The following is a 22,684-nucleotide window of genomic DNA, read 5'->3' as shown; positions in this document are numbered from 1 at the left end:
CAGGATACAATACACAAAGATCCTTAAAGCCCAAGCACAAACTCATTCAACTTTTTCAAAATACATCCTTGGCTAATGTGGCTCCAATGATGTAAAGGGTTGTTTTTTTTTCCCATTGACTTTACCAAAGCTGAGTTTCATCCAAGTAACTGCAATCAGTTTTATTTCAGAACTATTCTGGTTTTGAACAAGAGATGCGCTTTTAAGGTTACATTAGTGAGTAAGCACTGGGTACCCACAGATTGTTCATCTCCCACTTCTCATGATCCCCCAGGATAGTTTTCTGTCATTAGCCCTCAAGCGAATACATTATGTGAGTTACTGCTCTCTTTCTGCAAACCCTCCAACAGCTTGGGGGTGCATGCCTTCCCTGTTTGGGGCAGGGAAGGAAGGAGCACCCTGCAGCCTGTTCACTTCAGCAGTCTCAGAGGTGGTGAATCTCCTAGCTCTTCAAGTAGTGCTGCCTCTGGCTAAGGCTGTTCTGGTCAGGCATTCCCATCCTGCTGCACCCAGAGGGACCTGCAGTCATCACATGCCATGTTTCTCGTTAGTGCTGACCCACCTTTTGTTTCTAATGGTCAAGAAGGTTTTTTAATAAGCTGGAGATACTGTTGTGGGCTCCTGAGCACCTCAGATGCGTTCTGGCATTGCAGTTGTTCAGATGCGGATGTGGATTTAGGATCAGAGACTACAGACCTCAATTACGAGCTCTCCCTTAGGAGAGAGAGTGGCCTGGTTTCTTTTTCTCGTATTGTCTCGTGGCAGGTGATTGGCAGAATTGCCTTCTCTCCAACACAAGCTGTTTCTTTGCCTTTCAGAAACATCCTGATGAAATCCTTCCTGATTCAGTGGTGAGGTGGTTTAGTTTCAGATGTGTATGTACATTTGCCTGGGCTCACAGGGCTTATTACATCCTGGCTCACAGGTACTGGTATGTGTACAAGGCTTTTCTAAGGACTCCTTTTGTTTGCACAGGACAAATGGGAAAAAAACAGAAGGGGAGGATGTTTGCCAGCGTGGCATAGGTCCTCTCTAGAAGAAATGTGTATCCTGTTGCACATGTGTCTGAAATGCCAGCCCTGTTGCAAACACGTGTTCATTGCGTCTTGGTAAGGTGCGGTAGGAAATGCAATGGATGTGAATACAGAGCCTTCCACAAAGCATGAGTTGCGATGTCTCTGAAGCAGCTCTGAGACTCAAAGATAAGAGGGGACAATTTCTATTTTTTTCTGCTCTTGAGGGAAAGTGCTGACTTTCTGACCTGACCTGTATTAATAAATGATTCTTCAGTGCTGGCTTAGATGTGGAAGGCAGTAAGCAGAGTCACAGCCTATTCTTCACTTTACTCTCCCTCTTATTTCCTGCTTCTTAGGAAAGAAGCATGGACTTCCATGTCTGCATGGACTCCCATATCCACATGGACTTTCAGTCACCTCAAAATCACCTGTCCGTTTACTTGCTTGCACATGCATATCACCTCTGTGACTTCTTGTCAAGGAGCCAGATTCATGAGAAACAGTAAAGAGCTGAAATGAAAAGACAAAGCCCGAGCTATCTTCAGCTTGGATTTTCTGCCAGTTGTTACATTACTGCCCAAGCCATCCTCTAGCTTTGAAAAAGATAACTTCAGTTGCATCTGTAAAATAAATGAGTAACAGGATGGGGACTTCAATGTGAGCAGGGCAAGGAGCTCCCTTCTGTCCCCCGTGGTGCTCCCTCCCACCAACCCCTGTTGACATCCTCCAGCCAGTGTTTTTGTGGCACTGCACAGACATTATAGGCAGTCACACAGTTAAAGTCACAAACATTGTAAATCTCTGTCCTTCACATTAATGAGATTGCAAAGCCTTCACAAGCAAAAGACTGTAGCATCCTAAGGACATGGGCAGTAAAACATTCCCAAAGGCTGGCTGCTTTGATGAATTCAAACAATGGTCTCATCCACTTTTCTGCTGAAGCTCTGACAGTTCTTGTCCCTTTTGCACTGTTATTTATTACTTTTCTCAGCACTCATTGGGTGCTATGTGCCTTGACTCCTCGTGAACTTCCTTTCAATGGAAGTTGAGTGTGCTAAAGTAATTTGCAGCTTTTAGGCAATTTTTATTAAAAATAAGTCAGTGCCAAACTTGACTGGAATCCAAAACCTGGATATTCTGTACATGTAAATAAACTTCTAGAGATAGATGAGGTTTTGAGCAAATTTTGTACACAGAGTTACTTAGAATTAATCTCTGCCTGCAGTGTATGTGGTTGTGATTTATAGAGGCATTATTGATGATCTGCAGTAGGCTGGCTCTTTGGCTGGAAAGGTTAACTGAAATAAACACATTTTTATGTAGCAAGTTTTCGAAGAAAAATATAAGAACTGCCACATCTGCTGAATCATCAAGACAGGAGAATGGAGAAAAAAACTGGTTTTGGAATGACAGTTTTCTCAATGTACAGTTATCAGCAGGGAAGCAAATATATATTTAATCCCTGAAACCCTTGCAGGCAGATAGCCCTTTTTGCCTAGCCTGCCTGCTGCAGTGCATGACTGCTCAGAGGTAGTCCAGCCTGTGCAGAGAGGCCAGGGCAGCATGCAAGGCCAGAATTGGTAATCCCTTCAGGCCAGGCAGCACATGGCACTGTGGCGAGTTGTGCACCTGCATGGACAAGGAGGGGCTTCTGCTGTTTTGCCAGTGCTTCCCCTTTTATGACCACCAGCTGACCACTGGGAACGTTGATGTCTGCTATGAAGACAGGCTGGGAGAGTTGGGGTTGTTCAGCTTGGAGAGGAGAAGGCTCCAGGGGAACCTTATAGCAGCCTTCCAGTACCTAAAGGGGCTACAAGAAATCTGGAGAGGGAATTTTTACAAGGGCATGTAGTGACAGCACAAGAGGGAATGACTTTAAACTGGAAGAGGATAGATTTCAATTAGATATTAGGAAGAAATTATTTTCTGTGAGAGTGGTGAAACACTGGAACAGGTTGCCCAGAGGAGTTGCGTTTGCCCCATCCCTGGCAGTGTTCAAGGCCAGGTTGGATGAGTCTTGGGACAACCTGGTCTAGTGGAAGGTGTCCCTGCCCATGGCAGGGGGGGTTGAAACTAGACGATCTTTAAGATACTTTCCAGATGAAACCACTCTATGGTTCTGTGATTCTGTGATTTAGAGCCGCTGCACCTGAAGGGAGGTAGAAGAGCCTTCAGGCTGTCTTGATCACTATGGCCAGCTGCCACCTCTGTAGATTAAGAGTTTATTGGATGTAACTGAAAGGTCAAAAAAAACCCAAACAAAGCCAAAAAACCCCCCTGATACCGTTTGACTGAAAAACTCAGAAATTAGTCCTCAGTGCCTGCTCCCACCCCAGGTGTTCCTCTAGCGTTGTCTGGGCACTAAACACAGGCACTTGCTGTTCAAGGGCAATGTGAAATGTTCTCTCAAGCAGAGAAATGGCTCCTGAATCGGGCATCATTTAGAGCAAGATTAGTAGCCTGAAGCAGGACTGAGTCTTTGCAAAAGTCACATAAACTGTTTCACCTGATTAGGAACCACTGAAGAAAGTTAGTTTTCTGACAGGAAATGCTTTATACTTTGAAAATGCGTCATAATTTTCTTGTTGATTTAAAATGCAGGGGAGCTTTCCTAAGAGTAGCTTGATTGGTGGTTATTCATTGCTCCAGAGCTAGTCGTCGGTAAAACAGTATTTTCAGGTAACTTTGTAGCTGGACTGGGAAATGCTGCCTTGCTTTCTGCTGTACATAGCGTAACCCCCCTGACTCAATCTCTGCTTCAGGGGAGTGTAGATAGATCAGTGAAGCAAAGCTGTTCTCACCATGCATGCTTTCCAAACACCTTAGGACAAATACAGAATTATGAACAGTGTTGTGGTTTAATGGCTATTTGCATACATACATACTATGTATGTATACTTCGATTATGGAAATCAATTTTTTAAACACAGTTAAAACCAAAGTTAAGGTATGGGGGTTTTAGCTAATTAGTGTCACAAAGTGAGACGGGCATTTTTACCTTCCACTGTTAACAGGAAGAGTTGGCAAAGCCTGTTCCTATCTTGCTTTGGTATTTTCAGATCAGAACTTTACAGTGCAAACATTACACATTACCTGGTTTGTTTAATAATAAAGGCAGGAGTTCTGGCATTAATCTGAGAAAACAACTTTTAGACTGGTTGATTTTGTGTTCCTCACCTTTTTGGAGTTACAGAAGATACCATACAACTTTATTCTACTTCGCAAGGCTCTTGAATGTGTTGCAGTTGCATCTGCAAAGATCTTAAATATGTTGCTGAAATTGGTTAAAGAGAAGCTATTATATGAAATAAATGGGAACGTAAATAGAGGCATACAAGAAAAACTGTGTTTTGAAATGATGTCACTTTTGTGCAAGGAACAGGCATCGAAAAGACAACTTAAATTAAAGTCTTTATTTTCCAGCACATTTTGCAGTTTAAAGATAGTAAACAGTAAGCAGTGTTTCTCACTTGGTGATAAAATTTACTTTTTCCAAAAAAAAACAAACCCAGAAAAACTAACAAACAAACAAACAAAAAAACAACAAAAAACCCCACCCCAATTTAAGACGATGTTGTGCAGGGAACATTCTGTTCCTATATCTAGCACTGGGTAGAAACAGGAAAAGGATTGTCCTGTTGTCAGGAGACAGGTGGCATTTGGGCACCTTTGACCATGGCTGTAAGGACATACCCCTTTTCCCAATACTCCTGCCCCAGTTGAAGTTGCCCAATCACCCAGGTCTTGCTGCACAGAAATGAATTTTACAGTTTCTCACTTTCCTGTGCTCTTGTTGAAGGAAATGGATTACTTTCTCTTTTTCTCCCCTGCTCCAAACCTGTCCCTTTTATCTTCCAATCTTTTTTGCAGCTTTCTTGCTGTGCCAGTACCCTTCTCAAATTTGCAGTTTGCTCTGAGACTGAAATCTCTCTGCTTGTGACAAGGGGTGGGAAAAAGTGTTAAAATCTTATTGAAAAAGTTGGAGGCCAATGTTTGAGAAGCATTGTTTTATTTTTCCTGTTATTTATAAGGAAATGGCTCAGGTGGAGGCAGTTGTGGTTCCAGTGTAAAGGGCAGCTTATATCTCCCAAACATTTATTTTAGCCACACAGGAAAGGTGGCAGAGAATTGGAAAAGGGAATTAATGTTAGCCTTGTCCGGAAAATAGTGTTCTGTTTTGAAAAAAGAGAAGAAAATAAAAAGAAAATGTCAAGACTTGGTTCTTCATTGAAGTGAAACAGAAGCCCTTTGAACAAGTTCAAGGGAAAGCACCCTTCCACAAGAGCTAGTGATCACTGTACTTCTCTGAGATGGGAAAGATTCCACGTGTATGTTCTTACTCTTCCTTGCTTGGAGCAGACCTTTGAAACTCATTTCCCAATTGTCCACTCCATGGCTTCTGGCTTACCTCTAGCAAATGCTTCTTTTTCCCTCTGGATTTTGAACAAGTCTTGAACTGTGAATGGAAATGTCATTGAAACTGATGTGTTTCTAATTTCATTAAATTGTAATTTTCTGGCAAAATAAGAGTTTGAAAAATTGTTGGCAAGATTGACCGAGCATATATAGCTCTCAGAATAGAGGGGATGCTGAAGACAAGTATTTGGGTCTGAACTCTGTTCTCAGCTTCAGTGTCAAAATATGGGTGCAGCTAAGGGCAATGTGCCCTTTGATTTGCCAGGGAAATAAAGTGTTTCTCCAAACAGCTGAATTGAATATTGTGTCCCTTTTAGTAGAGTGACGATTACACAGCACTGTTTATTCTCTGGTTGGTTTTGTTGGGTGTTTTTTTTCATCTCATCCATCATTCACAGCTCCAATTTCTACAGTGATTTCACCAAGTTGGTTTACCGTATGATGCAAAATGAAAAGTCAGGTTAATTTCGCGCTCTACCCACCTCAGTCTGATTAAGGCAAATTAAATTTTCTGCTAATAAGACTGAGTGTGTGACCATAATTGGAAAGCTTTGAGTTCCTCTGACTGTAGGGAAAGTGCCCTTTTTCCCTGCGTCATGAAAGCATTTGAATCGTAACATCTGGGAAATTTGCAACAAACAATGGTTTGGGGCCTCCATATAAAGTTTATTCTGTTTCTAATCAGGAACTGTGAATACATATCTATATCAAATTGCAGCCCTTGGAACATTTGGCCCATCTGCCCACCAGAGAAAGAGTAAAGGAGCAGTGACACACACCTAATAAGGGGGAACTGTTGAACATCTGTGTTTCTCCATTATATGGAAATCCTGTTGGGATAGTAACTGATATACCTTAAATAACAGGACAGTTACTTGAGTCTCTTATGAGAGTCTGAACAGGTTAAGTCAGTGGGAAGTGTTACTAAGGTTGGGATCATTCACAAACCATTTATAGAAAGAGGAAAAACCCTGGGAACTGAGAGCTGAAAGACTGGCTAGAAGGGAAGGGAAGACAAGGGAAGGCAAGGTAAGGCAGGACAAGGCAAGGCAAGGTAAGGCAGGACAAGGCAAGGCAAAGCAAGACAAGGCAAGGCAAAGCAAGACAAGGCACAGCAAGGCAAGGCTTTGTTCTAAAGACAAAAAAGGCTTCAGGTTTGTAAAGCAAGAGCATGGTGAATGTGAGTTTCAGTTTATTGTCCTATTCCATTTAGACATATATTTCTTGCATTTGCTAAAACGAAGAGTGATTTCCTCAGCTCCCAGCAATGCCTTCTTGTTCTATCTGTCACCTGATCCCAGAAGAAGAAGTCATAAAACCAAAGGAAAACTACAGTATAGTTTGGGAGAAGGATGGCTCTAAGATCTGGGACTATTGGAGGTCTTGGTATTAATGAAGTCGTGCACCCGTGTATGACCAAGGTGCATTTGTAAGACCAAAGAACTATGCCCAAGTAGAATCATAGAATAGTTAGGGTTGGAAAGGACCTTAAGATCATCTAGTTCCAACCCCCCTTCCATGGGCAGGGACACCTCACACTAAACCATCTCACCCAAGGTTCTGTCCAGCCCAGCCTGGAAGTATCTGGCTCCAAAAATGATACTGGAGCACACTGAGATTTAAATAATGTAGAAGCACATAAATCCTGTTGGAATACATACAAAGAAGCCTAGTGAGTGTCAAACAGGGTGGGAGTAGTTGTAAATATACCTGCATCATAATGGAGCATCCTGATGGGAATACATGGGGATGTATATCATCCATGAGCTACCTCCCTTAGCAGCAGGAACTTTATGATTGCACAAGTTTATTAAATATGAAACAAGCTAGCAAGCTCTTTGAAAAGTAAAATCTCTTGCAGTACACCATCCTAATGAAGGGCTTGAGAATCAGAAATGCCACTACTCACCAGAGAGCTGTTCCACTGATGCTTTGAGGTCAAGCCCTGCTCTCTAACCTTGGGATCAGTGGGAATTTGCTATTATTTTCTATGGAGCTGGGGATCAAACTGACAGGCAGAATGAAACACCTAACTGGAAGAATTACAGCACCACTTTTGTGTGTCTTTATCAGGTCTGAATTTAGTTTTAGCTATATAAAATAAGCTTCACCTATTTGTCCTCTGTCTTTCTGACAAACAGCCTTATAAAGTAAACATTCACAAAGCAGAAAGAACAGATTGTACAACATGTTTTTGTAACAACAACATGTTTTTGGTCTGACTGCCCAATAATATATGAAAAAAAAGAGTACAAAAGAACTGCAAATAAGACAAGGGACTGAGCACAAGCTTGCCTACTTGTACGTCATTTCTATGGCAAAATGAAGCAATGGGACCTGGGCTTGTGTAGCAAATAGCCCTAAATTTCTTACATCCCTGCTGCCCTGGGAGTATAATTTAGCCAGGGAATATTGCCTGTATGTGATATCATCTTGAAACAACAGCTTTAAAAATGCAGACAGGTAACATTCCCCATTAATTATATTCCACATCTGTAAAGCATATACATTGCATATGGATAAATAGAGCAACCTTTGGCAAGGGGCTTCCTGATTATTGTAGCCAGGTTTCTCATTTACAGTTCTCTCATCCTTTTGTACAATGAGAGCAGATTGGTCTCTAGCAGTGGATGGGAAAAGGTAAAATTTTAATGAGGCATGAGTGTGAAACAAATGAAGGGGGCTCCATTTCCCAGTACTGTGCATTGCCACCTGCCTTTGTGGAAGCCAGCTGTAAAACCTGGTGTCTAAACACAAAACATACACCCAATGTGCTAACACGTTTGTTTTTTTTTACTCTAGGTATGGGGAGTATTTTTATTTTTGCAAATAAAGCATGCATCCAAGGATGGAGTTGCAATACCAGTAGTTGTGGACTGACATATGTATGGTTATTTATGATTGGTTTTGATGTCTGCTGAGCCTTGCTTTAAGACTTATGTTTGCTGCAGCAGGACAAAGGCACAAGAAAATCTCCTCAAGAGCTAAAGATCCTACCCGGACCACAGGAGACCCTTAAATCATAGAGAGTTTTGTCTGGCACACAGGATAAAACAGCACCCCAAGAATGGTACAATGTCCTCCTTAATAATCTTAGTGGTCGCTGTTATTCAGCAGGTTCAGCAGGCTGCTATAAGCCAGTCAGTGATGCTGTCTCATAGCCTGCCAACCTGTGACAAGTGTGTGCTCTCTCCCACTGCCACACTGCCTACAGAGGAAGCTCCAAGTCACACTGATCTGCTCCTTTCCAGATGCTCCCACCCATACCTTACGTTTTCCATGCTAAAGCCAGAGGATGAGGCAAGGATAGACCTCAACACACTTAGGCTGTGGTATGCTTTTGAGTGGTTTGTTTGGCCTCAATAGATAAGTCACAAATTTTCTTGTCATTGTGGCAGACTCTTGCTGCGTTGTCAGCTTGAATGTTACCAAAGGGTTTTTGAAGTGGGATGTGACTGGGCTTTTAACAGTTTGTGGCATAAGGGAATGCACATTAAGCCACTGAGAATATTTCATCACAAAGAAGCTTTTGAAAGAACACATCATATACACCTGCCGAGAAACATCTCAAATAATTGAGTTGATGATAGTGGAAGGAGTAAATTGTTTGTGAGAGAGTGACAACACATCCAGCACACAGAGGACTAGCATTATAATTAATTAATGCTCATAGACATTTTCCTAGCACAGATGCTATGCTTTTCTGTTCTTCTTCCTTTGACAGGGGAATGCAGGGGAGGCAAAAATAAACAGTCAAATTCTCTGTCGTTTTCATCGTGTCTTCCCTCTTGTCAATGCTTCACACAGTTGGTGGTTTCAAGGTCACTTTATTTATTGATGATTCTCTGTAACCAGAAATGCCAATTTTGTGCTGAAATGAATCAAAATATGTTTATTGCAGCACCCCTTCTGGATCGCTTACATACTCACCTTTCCTAATGGTGATAAAATAATTATAATAAGATAAATTAGTATACAATTAACATTTGCTTAGAGTGTTCATTTTAGAGCCCCAGTGTTTAATGAGAAGCCACGTTATTCAAATAGGAATAAAAATATTTACAGTTTGAGGTTTTCAGATGGTTTTGCAATATCACTCGCATGGGTAATGTAGGATGAGTTTCCACAATCACTTTTCTCCCACACACATATTGATGGAAACCCTCACAGCTGAACACGATTGAATACATCTCTTTTTCAATCTGTGCGTAGGTTATTACTGTAGAGGTGGAAGAGCTGCATACATAAACTACTCATTGCCCTTCCTCCAGTAACAGAGCCACAAGTTGCTTGGATGCATCCATCTGAAATTTTATTAGTTACTTCATTTCGATGAAGGTGGATTGCTGCCAGCATCATGTTGAAACCCAAACTTCAACAGATTTTAGTGTTACCAAGACTTCTGAAAGGTGAGGTAAAAAGCTGGCAAGATAAATTGCCATCCCTAATATCTTCTGTAAGTTGAGCACACAACAGTAGTTCTAAACAGTATTCTAAACTGAAATAACAGGACGGAAGTATTTTACTCTGATGATGCACTTCTTCCTTTCTTAGGTGTCTGGAGCATGATGCAGTTTTGCATCATATTGCGTCCCGGCAGCCTAATGTTCTCAGGTTTTTAGTACAGCAATGGCAGTTTTATGCAACCTGATTACTGGGTCCATATGTGTTTGTGCATGCAGTGTGCTTATGGACACATTTAATATGATGATTAGCAGTTCTGTCCTTTGTTGACACATCTCTGGTTGACATCTGTGCAAGGTTTGAGAGCTGTGACTGCTTATGGACTTTTGCAAGCATTAGTTTGGCTGGTGCACTGAGATTTTTCTTGGGCTCTGCAATGGCACTTCATCCTATGAATAATCTACCAGTGAGTGATACCTGGTCTCTTACTGACAAGGTGGCATTAGTTCTGATCCAGTCTTCACTTTCCTTAACTTTCTCCTTCACAAGGCAGTGTCTCTGGTTTCTTTGCTACCTGGGCATTCATTTGCATTGCTCTCATTTTGCAGAGTGACTTTTGTTTTACTGAGGCAGCATAACTTCTGGCAGCCACTTACTGGGTTTGTGGGTTCTCATTCATTTGCCACAGGCTTTCCCTTCATTTGCAGGTGTATAACCTCCACATAAGATGCACACACTGACAGGTATGTTTTGATTGGAAATGGATTTAAGCAGCATTTGCATTATCCCAATAGTTTTAGCAGTGCTTTTTTCTTAATTTCAGTCAACCTGAATTAATTTTTGTTGAATTTGTCTCAAAGATTGCCTAGTGTTGGATTAATTTCATCCCTATCAATAAACACAGGAACCTTCGTTAACAAACCTGTCATAAGCCATTCTGTGGGTTCACTTTGGATCTTGTACTGAGTGTGTGCCAATGGTGTGCCAATACTGGATTAGCTTTTTGGAGAGAACAGTTTAGATATTCAGCTTATATCTAGCCAGGCACTATCCATGTTGCTCCCAGTTCTTCCTACTTCAGGCTAACAAATAGATCTGTAGCTTCTTCTCTATTGTGACCTTCAGTGAAATGCAAATCAAGCTTTATCTGTTGCTTGAAGTCCCACTGCTTGTCAGAAGAGCTGTCTTTCTGTCCTTCCTACAGTAGCATGGACTCCAGAATACTCTGTCCTCTCAAAGAGTGTTCTGTCCTTTGATTTATGTTAAGCCCCATCATGGATAGCACTGGGCTGAGGAGTGCCACTCTGAAGTTATGACTCTGAAAAGTGAGGATTATAGCAGTGTGAAGTGCTCTGAAATGTATTGTTGGAAAGTGCATAGATGAGTCCAGTGTTCGAATTATTTTGCTATTTGCATTATTGTATGTAGATAGATATAGTAAAAAAGGGTAGTGAAGTCAAAACAAAACAGTGCCAATTGCAGGCTAATAAGAGATGATATTTTAAAGTTCTTTCCCAATTGTACAGCTCATTCTTGTGACAAAGTACTGCCTCAGCATCATTAATGAACTTTGCTTCTGGATATATCCTGTAGGCAGCAGCTGTGCTTTTAAAACAAAGTTCCAGTGAGAAGAACAGCACCATTTTCTTGCTGATCTGCTCAGCTTTCAAGCGTAACAATTGAAAATAAGCATACTAAGAAGAACAGAGCAGACCTCAGTCCGAAATCGTGAAGTGATTTACACGTGTTGTGGGGTGACTCCCAGTAATGGCACAAATGGAGCACATGGCAATTGTTCACCTCTTGCTGTAAGATTTCAGATGTACACTAAAAAAAAAAAAAAAACCAGTTTTCTTCTGGCCAATAATTATTTGTTCAGCCATGTCTGAGAACATTAGCATATTAATTACATGGTAATCAACGTAATGACAACACAGATCGTAACATGTCGCTAATTACTAACCTTGGATAACATTTTGAAAAGGGCCTTCATGCTTTAGGAACCAAAGCCAAGATAATGTGGGTGCCTACATCTCACTGAAAGTTTCTTAAGACATTTTGAGAATGCTTTTCCATGTTTCCCTTGCCTTAAAAGAGCTCTTGATCTTGATGTACTTTTTTATTTATGGTTACTAATGCTTTAGTTTTAACTGAGATTATTAGTTTCTCCTGAGCTTTTGAATTCGTGTGGTTGTCTTATCACAGAGTGCAAAGCCCTATAGAAGTTTTCAGAGGTGGCGCTGTCCCGTGGCGTGGTCCATCCAACTCCATATCCCCTAGGAAGGCCAGGCTGATGCCTGACTTGGCTAAGCCATTGGGTACAGTTTCACCACTAGATGGGAGCATCGGTTACTTAGCGTTTGCTTTGAAGTGGTGTTCTTCCAGCCTTTGCAAATCGTATTCCATCTTGGCTCTTGTTGAAAACTTTTGGCAGCTTTGCTTCCCCCATCTCTGCACAGCATGCTCAAGAAACACTGGCTAATGCTGGTCCCTAGAGGACATCCCTCGGGGCTGATGCATGACCAGTACCTGCTGTTTAGGATGGAAGAATTGAGTTACTCCCCAGATCTTAAGGGATGTGCTGGTAATTGCAAGAATATTCCAGCAAGCTTGCTCTATGGCTTATTTCATTGGGAAATGGACACTTGTAGCTTGCCAATTGTCCTAAAATCACTCTGATCATCAGGGAAAAGTGAAGGTTAAGGAGAAAACACAAATGACTTGGTCGAAAAAACAGTGATGGATTTGCTGCATTTTCAGACAGATGCACAGAACTAAAGGGAAACTTTGCAGACAAGCCCAGCTACAGGGCATCCTTTCCAGCCCTTGCAGCTGTCAGGGTGCTTCCATAGCCGTTTTAGGTGAGATCAACTGCTTAAACAAGGCTGCGGCCCACTGCATAAAAAGAATCTCCACTTAGGGTCATGTGCCTCCTCCTGTGCCTCTGACTCCAGGAGGTCTGTTCAGTTAAAACAGCCCATTCCTCTCCCAAGGCATGTTTGCAGTGCTTCAACTTGATAAAGATATGCTTTAACACCTTTTCCATAGATCCATTGCCTGCCCTCATCTTGATGCTGCTTGGTGAGGAAGATGGCAGACAATAGACCAAACTAAGGGCTGTCGCTGTGCTCAGTTTTATTATAAATAAGCCATTCACCCATTATGAGGGAAATGCTTCCTACAGAAGCAGGATGGAGTACAGACCTCAGTGCACAACTTCTTTTTTTCATTTGAGAACTGCAGTGTATTCACAGGTATGTATCTGACAGCCACACTTTACAGAAACTTAACTAAGAGAAATAACGCATGTGAACTATTATGAACTCAGGACTGAGACTTTATATGAATGCAGACAAAGAGCTATTGGGTGGTAGAAGGTTCAGTTGTGTGCCTCCTACTCCGGGCTTTGAGGGTTGTGAAGAAATGGGAGCTGTGGCAGTCAGTCAATAATCTTTCTCCCAAGCAACGATTCTTCTCTAAGAAGAAAATCTGTGAAAGGAAATGTGACCATGATTTTCATGGGAAAATCATGGATTCAGTTCAGCATTTGCATGAAAGACGGCCCAAAGATTTCAGCAAATGGAAGGACACTCCAAACCAAGGAGGCATGGAGGGTTCAGGATCAGGATCTGAGCCTGCTGGCCATGTGGGGGTGAGCAGTGGAAGAGATGCAGCAGCTGGAGGGCTGCAGTTGGAGGTGGACAACTGAACTTTGCAAGTCAAGAGGAGAGAGTGGGTGCTGCAGGTGGAAGGACACAGGGACAATGAAGAGCCCTAGGGCAGTCACTGGCTCTCAACCTTGAGCTTTGGTAGGAGAGATGTGCCAGCCAGTAAATAGCTGGTGGCATTGGACTGCTGGAGCAATGTAAGCATGAGGCAGGGGCTGCACTTAGGAGGCATGATTTGTAGCTGCATATGGGGAATTCACTTTTCTCCAAGCACCCCTCGTTTCCAGTTTCACAAAAAGAAGATAGTCTTAGCATTTGCAATCAGGAAGAACCTCTTGAAAGAAGGGAGGCTGCTATGCCTTCAAGGCCCTGAAAACAGAAGGCAGATGGGAAACTCAACACTTGGGGAAAAAAAATGTCCTTTTAACACAATTGTGATTTTCTCTGGGTATGACATTTTTTCATGTCTACAGTTGATGTTACCACAGGTACCCTTCTATTGGGCTGTGCCAGAGGCCTGAGCTAGAAATGTCTCATCTTTGACTGTAATGATTTGAGGCTTCCAGCTGTGTCCTGGCACCCTGCTTTTCTGAGGCATGATGCAGAGCCGTGTTCATCACTGACAGCCAGCAGCAGAGATGAAGACACACTCTGAAGTCTGGGATGTGCAAGGAATTGTATTTCCTCCTCATTAATATTCTCAGGGGCCTGGCATGCCTCCCCAATCACAACACACACAGCAAAGACTTGCTAGTCCTGGAGGAGCCCATAGACTGTTTTGGAATACGTGGTACATGCCATATGAACAGTAAAAGGGCATCACTGCTTATTACTGAATGAAGCCTACCTGATTAAAGTGTGACAAACTGCTGAGCCCAAAAGCACACAGATTTGGTGTAATGCACAGATACTGTGTTGAAAACAACTAGTTTTTCTCAAAAATTATTCCATTTGTCTGCAACATCAGAGGAGTTTACACTTTATGGACCAAGTGAGTATCAAAATGGCTGGCTATCACATTCCTTCAGACTTATGTAGGTTCAGCTAGGAGTAAAATCTGTCTTCAGGTTAGTTCCTCCACAAGACTTTGTGATGTGACTGAGATCAGATTTCATTGGCAAATCAAGTAGAAAGCAAAGTGAGGTGCAGAGAACTCATTTAAAGTCACAGCTGAAATAATATCAAGCATGCAAGTGAAAAAATTACTGACAAAGTTAATTGCTTTTCTTCCATATTAAAATAGTTCCAAGTTTGTGGCAGTGCAAAAGTCACTTGCAGAGACTCTAGGGCATTAAAAATCAAGCTTTCTTCTTTTGATTTAGTCCAGGAATTAGCTGCATGAGAAACTCAGGCGGGGACACCAGCTACAAGAAAATAGAACAGTCAAAGATATGGAATCTGTCAAAGCTCTCAAAGTCAGTACACTGACAATTTTCTCACTAATCCCCATGATGCGTGTGTTCTTATAAGCCTATGTAAATTGTGGTGGTTTTTTTTTTCTTTATTTTCTAGATTAGAGTTTATTAATGAAATATTTTCAATAGATATTTTCCTCCTTTCCTTTCCTTTCCTTTCCTTTCCTTTCCTTTCCTTTCCTTTCCTTTCCTTTCCTTTCCTTTCCTTTCCTTTCCTTTCCTTTCCTTTCCTTTCCTTTCCTTTCCTTTCCTTTCCTTTCCTTTCCTTTCCTTTCCTTTCCTTTCCTTTCCTTTCCTTTCCTTTCCTTTCCTTTCCTTTCCTTTCCTTTCCTTTCCTTTCCTTTCCTTTCCTTTCCTTTCCTTTCCTTTCCTTTCCTTTACTTTCCTTTCCTTTCCTTTCCTTTCCTTTCCTTTCCTCTTCCCTTCCCTTCCCTTCCCTTCCCTTCCCTTCCCTTCCCTTCCCTTCCCTTCCCTTCCCTTCCCTTCCCTTCCCTTCCCTTCCCTTCCCTTCCCTTCCCTTCCGCAGTTTAAGCAGCTACATTTCGGATTCTGACAATGTTTGGGCATTCAGAATTTTGGACTGTTAACCTTTTGTACTGGGATTTGCTTTCAGCATCTGGATGGAACTTTATGAAAATTACAAGTTATTATAGCACATGGACTTAATTCCACCTTATTTATAAATATGGAAGTCCACTCAAATTAATAAGATTACGTAGTTAATACAGCTACTTCTTTATAAGTAAGAGCCTAGTGTAGATACTGTTTATCCAGAAACTCCCTAAAACACATTGGTTTGTTTTAAAGCGTTCAAATGCTCGAAATGCAAGTCATGGATTGATAAATATGCTTGGCCCAGGAGGAAAAATATCACTTCTATAAAGATGCATATCACCATTAGGTATGGAATTTAAAAGCCCATAGAAATGTCTCCTTGACAGAGGAAGATGGAGCATCCACTCTCTTCCTCTCAGGCTAGGTAACTTCATTAGTGTTCAACTCAGAGTGTTTAGATTGCCTCTTTCACCACTTGCACTTTTATTCTTTGAAAGGACACAGTCTTCCTTTATAAGCAAAGGCTCAAATGTGGGATGCAGTGCTCCTGGCCAGCTAGGGCTCCACACAAGCATTTAGGGAAACAACTGTTGTATCTTTCTAACATACACTAACCTCTACTGATTACTCTTCTAAGTTGGTATCCATAGCTCAGTAGCTTGGAAATATTCCAGAAAAGTATCTTGGTCCAGTACTGGAAAATGGTATTGTCTGATGCCTAAAAGTTCACAGGAGAGGGACAGCTTTGCCAAACCTCCTGGTTCACACCGAAACAGCAGGTATCACCTATAGAAAATTGTAGCTTCAAAATTAAGTTTTCCTTTCCTATGCAGAAGGTGAAGACATGCTTGAAAAAGATGTAATAAAAGCAGTATGTCAGAGCTGAAAACAAACATCTCAATTTACACATAGCTGAATGTTTTCAGATAATTTTCTTGGGTTATTGTTTCAAAGAAATGGTTGAAGTAACATTTTTTTTAAACCTGATTTGGCATAGAAAAAGTTTCCTTTATGTTAAAACCTCTTTTATAGCCAAATGCACATGGAGATTTGTCTCCATTCCAGGGCAAATAAACCAGCTACAATGAACTCAAAGGAACCTGTCCAGATCTCATGCTGGAGAGCTATTCCTTTGGGTCTTGGAAAGTGAAATCCACCTGTCCTTCAAAAGAAACAAATGAAATTTCAAAGGTCTTTGCTCAGGTAACCTGTGTATGAAGGAAGTAATCTAATTTTGCCATATTACTCAAGTGAGTTTGCCAGTTCTCATCTGGAAGGCACCTCTGGTGCAGCCTTGTGCTAAAGCAGGACCTCTGATTATTGGGTTACCCAGGGTCCTGTCAGGCCAAATCTTGATGTTTTCCAGCAATTCTACCACCTTTCTGGAAAACCTACTCCAGTATTTAATTATCTCACAGTGAAACATTTTTTTCTTAGATCCAGCAGAATTTCTCTTGAAGCCATTTTTTGCATCCTTGTGAAGGGCATGCATCCATCTCTGTAACTGCATTTCAGGTGTTGGAATACTGTGACTACATCCCCCTGGACCCTTTCCTTCCCTAGGATGAGCAAACCCAATTTCTTCAATTTTTCTTCATGTCAAATTTTGCAACCTTCTCATTGTCTTCATGACTTCTCCTTGGATTTGCTCCAGTTTTTCAATGTTTCTCTGGAACTCGGGAGATCAAACCAGGACACAGTGTTCCAGCTGTGGCCTAACAAGTGCTGTGGGATTATCACTTTCCTCGATCTGCTGGCTGTACTTTTGCTGATGCAGCCGTGGTATGGCTTGATACAAGGGCAGACTCTGGGCTTGTGTTTGATTTGCTCACCATTAGATCCCCAGCTCCTTTTCATGAATGATGAACATCCCCAATCTGTATCCTCAAACTTGAACAGTTGTTGATATTGAGGAAAGAAGTTATAGTTAGTCATTTCATAACATAACATACCCTAACATGATAAAGCAAGTTCTGTTTATTGCAGTTTGGACTCTGCCACCACAACAAAATGCTTTTTCCATTTTCCTTTCTTTCTGCAACAGCTCTTTCCAGTATAGTCCTTCCACTGATCAGGGTTACTTTACTATCACATGAAGTAAAAATGGATCCAAGTGTCTACTGGACAGAATAGGATTCATCCTCCTACGTGGCTCCTGTCTGAAATATGGTCTGCTGAGACTGGCATTAATCCCAGAAGCAGGAATCTGCTTGGATAAAGGAGCTTCCTGGTGTATGACCAGCAAGTCTGAAAGTTTTTGTCTCGTGGCTGCTCACACCTGGGTCAACCAGAGCGTAGTGGACCCCTACTGGTACTCCTAACACATGCCGAAGGGACTTCCCTCAAGTAGCAAAGGGAGGAAATATGACACATCAGGGCAGATGCTGAAGCCTCAGGGAAAGAGAGGTGGGGAAGTAAGCACACTGTCTGGGTCACACTGCTCAGTTCCTGGTGCAATATGTTGAAATAGCCTGAGAGAGCCTTTGCAGTCTTCATTGAATCTGTTACACAGGAGCACCCTCTTCCTACTAGTGTGTTCTTACCTCCTTAAAAAGGTACGTATTTTTCCCTATGACTTTATTCATCTTGACCGTTCCCTATTAATACTGGAGACTTTGTCCAGTCTTTAAAAAAGACTAAATGGTCAAACCAAGGGGACTTCCATCAGCTCCTAGAATTCGGTAATCTATCACTTGGTTACAATCAGTGTTACAAAAAAATATTCCAAGAGTTTTGTCTACATTTCCTTAGATCAATACCATTCTTTTATTGCTAGCTGTTCCTTAAATCATTTTAAACAAGGTTTCTCGGTTTCTTTGCACCTGCACATACTCGTATTGAGTTATCCAATTCTCCCTTAGTCAGTTAGCAATACTGAGTTAAGCATATTTATTTCTTTTAATCTTCCCTAGAAATGAAACCCCCAGGTCCTTTAATCATTTTTTTGTTGCCCATTTCTGGATTTCCTGCAGTCTTTTGGAGCCCTTCTTGCAGAGATGTGCTTAGACTGGGGAGCAGTAGCCTACATACAGCTTCTCTGTTTGCTCCTCTCTGCACCTTGTCTCCAGGTTTTCATCTCTCCAGCTGGGGAATCAGTGGTGGGGCCCTCAGCAGCCTTTGTAAAATGGAGCAGTAGCCTCAAGTCAGCACCCTCAGCTCTAATAATGGTGTTGGAGCTGAGCCCTCTGTATGTTGTTTCACTGAGGTGGGGGAAGACAGATGCTGCCAGTCCTCAGAAAGCTGCTGCCCTCCTGAGTGTGCACACATTACTGAGATGTGTTCCTGAAGGTTTGCATCTTCCCATAAGATATAAATCAGAGTGCTTTTTGAAAGCACATGTTTGTGGAGCAGGCTGATAGGGGGAGTAATCACATGCCAAAATGTAGGTTTGTGCAGGAAAAGAATTAAAGAAAATGGTATGGTATAGCATAGTGCATGTTCTCAGGCAAAGTGAAATCCTGCTTAATATAGGAGCACAGGCTGGAGTTAGGGGACATAACGATTGCTTTGCAGCTTTCACTTCCTGAGGAAGATTATATAGAAATTCAAATCCCAGCATGAATTTTAACACACAGCTTCCAACAGCTGTTGGGTATCACATAAGGAATTGGCAAGTCTGTGGCAGCAGCTGTGTCTTTCCACATCCCTGGCAGAACCACAGAGCTGCAAGAGATGGAGGTGACGCAGGTACTTTTGGGAGGCATTTTCCACCTGGGTTGTATTGAAACAGAGCAGCTTTGCTGGCAGAAGGCATTCAAGACTCCACCATGTTACTTTCCCCAACAGAGTTGAAAGAAGATAATAATCGGGATTTTTTCCTGTCTATAAAATGTAGTTACCAATTTATGGTACTCTATATGTTAAATTATAGAATCATAGAATGGCTTGGATTTGAAATGGACCTTAAGATCATGTAGTTCCAACCCACCTGCCAAGGGCAGGTACACCTCACACTAAACCATCTCACCCGAGGCTCTGTCCAACCTGGCCATGAACACTGCCAGGGATGGAGCATTCACAACCTCCCTGGTAACCCATTCCAGTGCCTCACCACCCTAACAGTGAAGAATTTCTTCCTTATATCCAACCTGAACTTCCTTCCTTTGAGTTTGAACCTGTTACCCCTTGTCCAGTCACTACAGTCCTAATGAAGAGTCCCTCCCCACTATCCCTATAGCCCCCCTTCAGATACTGGAAGGCTGCTATGAGGTCTCCACGCAGCCTTCTCTTCTCCAGGCAGAACAGCCCCAACTTTCTCAGCCTGTCTTCATATGGGAGGTGCTCCAGTCCCCTGATCATCCTCATGGCCCTCCTCTGGACTTGTTCCAACAGTTCCATGTCCTTTTTATGTTGAGGACACCAGAACTGCACACAATACTCCAGGTGAGGTCTCACGAGAGCAGAGTAGAGGGGCAGGATCACCTCCTTCGACCTGCTGGTCACGCTCCTTTTGATGCAGCCCAGGACACAGTTGGCTTTCTGGGCTGCGAGCGCACACTGAAGCCGGCTCTTGTTCATTTTGTCATCAACCAACACCCCAAGTCCTTTTCCACAGGGCTGCTCTGAATCTCTTCTCTGCCCAACCTGTAGCTGTGCCTGGGATTGCTCTGACCCAGGTGTAGGACCTTGCACTTGTCATGGTTAAACTTCATAAGGTTGCCATTGGCCCACCTCACAAGTGTGTCAAGGTCCCTCTGGATGGCATTCCTTCCCTCCAACGTATCAACCAAACTACATAGCACAAATCAAAATACCAGGGTTTGATTTTCAGAAGAGAAGTCAGAGACATCCTATTTCATGTATGGCCACATGATTTCAGAGGAAGAGCTATGAATTACATTTGCAGTCTTTCTTTCTATTCCATCATCACCATTTCAGGCACTTTATTTGCATTTGTCCCTGAAACAAGAGGATGAACACTTTAATCTGAAGAAACTGATGCCCGTTCTGACACCTTTGAAATACTCATGTGTTGTTTCCATCCCAGTTGGTGGGGAAAGGATGCAGACACAATGCAGCTCTAGGTGGGCCTTAACATTGGTTCAAAGAATAACAGTTAACTGTAGCTTTAACATACTACATACTTAGGACATTTGAGCATTACTACTGCTTTGTAATAGACAAGAAGCAAACAGTAGCCATCTGTCAAGAGAGGAGTAACAAAGACATCATCAGTGTCCTAACATAAGAGAATTTAATCCATTGCAAACATCTTAACCTATCACTTCAAAGAGTTGGTGCTTTGTTTCTGTTTCTTTTGTCACCCAAAAGAACAAAAAAGTAGCAGTTTGTGTAGATGTTTTATTTTTCACAATAACAGCTAGCCTTGCTTTTTAAACAGTGAAATGTCTGAAGGAGTTAAGCCTGGATGTGGATTATGTACAGCTTTCAGTATTTAGGGGTCAGGGCAAAGAAGGGAATCAATTTTTTTCCTGCTTTTAGAGCACAAACTACTGAATGTGCAAGATTCAATATCAGATAGTAAGCATTACTACAGACGTAGTCTGTACTTGCAGCAAATTCAGTGGCACTGTATATGTTCCATAGGGGATACATACATATTCCCTAGGGAATAGGATTTTAGTGAGTGTGCAGTCTGTTGGAAGGAGGGGGTCCCTTTACTTCATCTATTGTTTCTGATTATTTTCAGGGTCCTCAGAGATGCCTTCATATAATAATATCTTTAGGAACAATTCTTAATTCATTCAGAAAAGCTGGACCAAGAAATAAGTATATATTTACAAATATACTTTCATACAGGAGCTGAGTATTCATTTTAATGAAACAAAATTTGTGTTAATGAATGAAATTAAGCAAAGTAAGACAAATAATTTCCTTTCACTCTGGGGAGTCTATCACAGATTTCCACTACTACAGATTTGGACTTTATTTCCAAATACTTCAGAGACAGCTCTTTCTCTCCCTCTGCCAAATTCTGCAAACTCTACTATTCATTTAAACACTGCAGGGCTTACAAATCAGTTAGTTATTTCTAGGAATAGGTCTCTGACACTTTTGGGAAAAATCTATGAGAGCATACTTGAAAAACTTGTGAAAGAAAACAATGTTCATGTCTATATGACTAAGCTTCTCAGTCCTGGAACTTGCTTTCTTTTCTCAGATGTCTTAAATCTGTGCATGCAGCAAGCACTTTGAGTTGGCCCACAGAAATGTTGGTTTCTTAGCTCTCACAGTAATTTTGCAACTTTCTGGCATCCGCAAGACTATGGTAAGCCTAGCAAATTAATGCTGTCTCTGCTGAGAGTTAAGAAAAATGTCTATAGCTATTGTATTCAGTTCAATTTGACCATGTTCTTTTCTCCTACTCTAAATCTGTGCACTCAATGGAGTCTGGAAGGTGATTCAACTGACTAGCTAATATGCATTTATTTCAGGATCTCTCCCTATGGTCCATCACTGTATTGACTAGCTCTCCACTGAGTAAGGAGGGAGTTTATAGATCTAACTTTCATGTAAACACCTACATGTAGATATCAGCATTTGGGTGTCTGTAGGCAGGCACTGGAGCTCCCTGTAAGCATATCTCCATGGGCAGAAAGTTTTGGAAGACAATAGATTTTTAATGCTGCTTTGAAGAGAGAGACTGATCAAAAAATAGTTGTTCATGGATTTAGAAGTGTTCAGGCTGTTGAGAAGGAGTGTCCTTGCAAAGCCAAGAGCCCAGGTCTTCTATGAGAACTAACACTGAAGGGAAGGGAGGCGTTGCAGTAGTTTGTTCATGCACATTTGGCCTCTAGGATTGACCTCAATATGACCACAGGATGTCTCAGGAATGCTCCTCTTCAAATGTGTCCGCAAAAGCCTGGGGTGAATGTCCAAAACCCAGACCATCAAAGTCAAGCTCTGAGAAAACAAAGGAGATATCAGAGCTTAGCTTAGGCTAGACAAGTACATATAGCACTGTCCTGCCCTGAGCCAAGCCCTCAGGTGCCACACACGTTTAAAAGGTATGCAAAAATAAATTAAGCAAAAAGAATCCTGAAAGCAGGAAAAGCCATGAGAAAGGCATCATTCTCCCTGAGAAAAGTTCTCCTGCTTGTGTAAGTAAGTTTTCTTGATTTAAAGTAAATCCTCTCCTGTCTGTTCTCTTTATGCTGAGGTGCTGTGCTGTTGGCAAGGCTCTAGCTGAAACAGTGTCCTTCAGAACATGGGCAAACAATTTTCCAGTGGTAATAAGTCAGCAGCTGAA

The sequence above is a fragment of the Pezoporus occidentalis genome, unplaced genomic scaffold, assembly GCF_034315485.1.
Source record: "Pezoporus occidentalis ecotype Australia unplaced genomic scaffold, CSIRO_AGI_Poc_V1 ctg99, whole genome shotgun sequence".
In the NCBI taxonomy this organism is placed as follows: Eukaryota; Metazoa; Chordata; class Aves; order Psittaciformes; family Psittacidae; genus Pezoporus; species Pezoporus occidentalis.
This window is presented reverse-complemented; position numbering follows the sequence as displayed.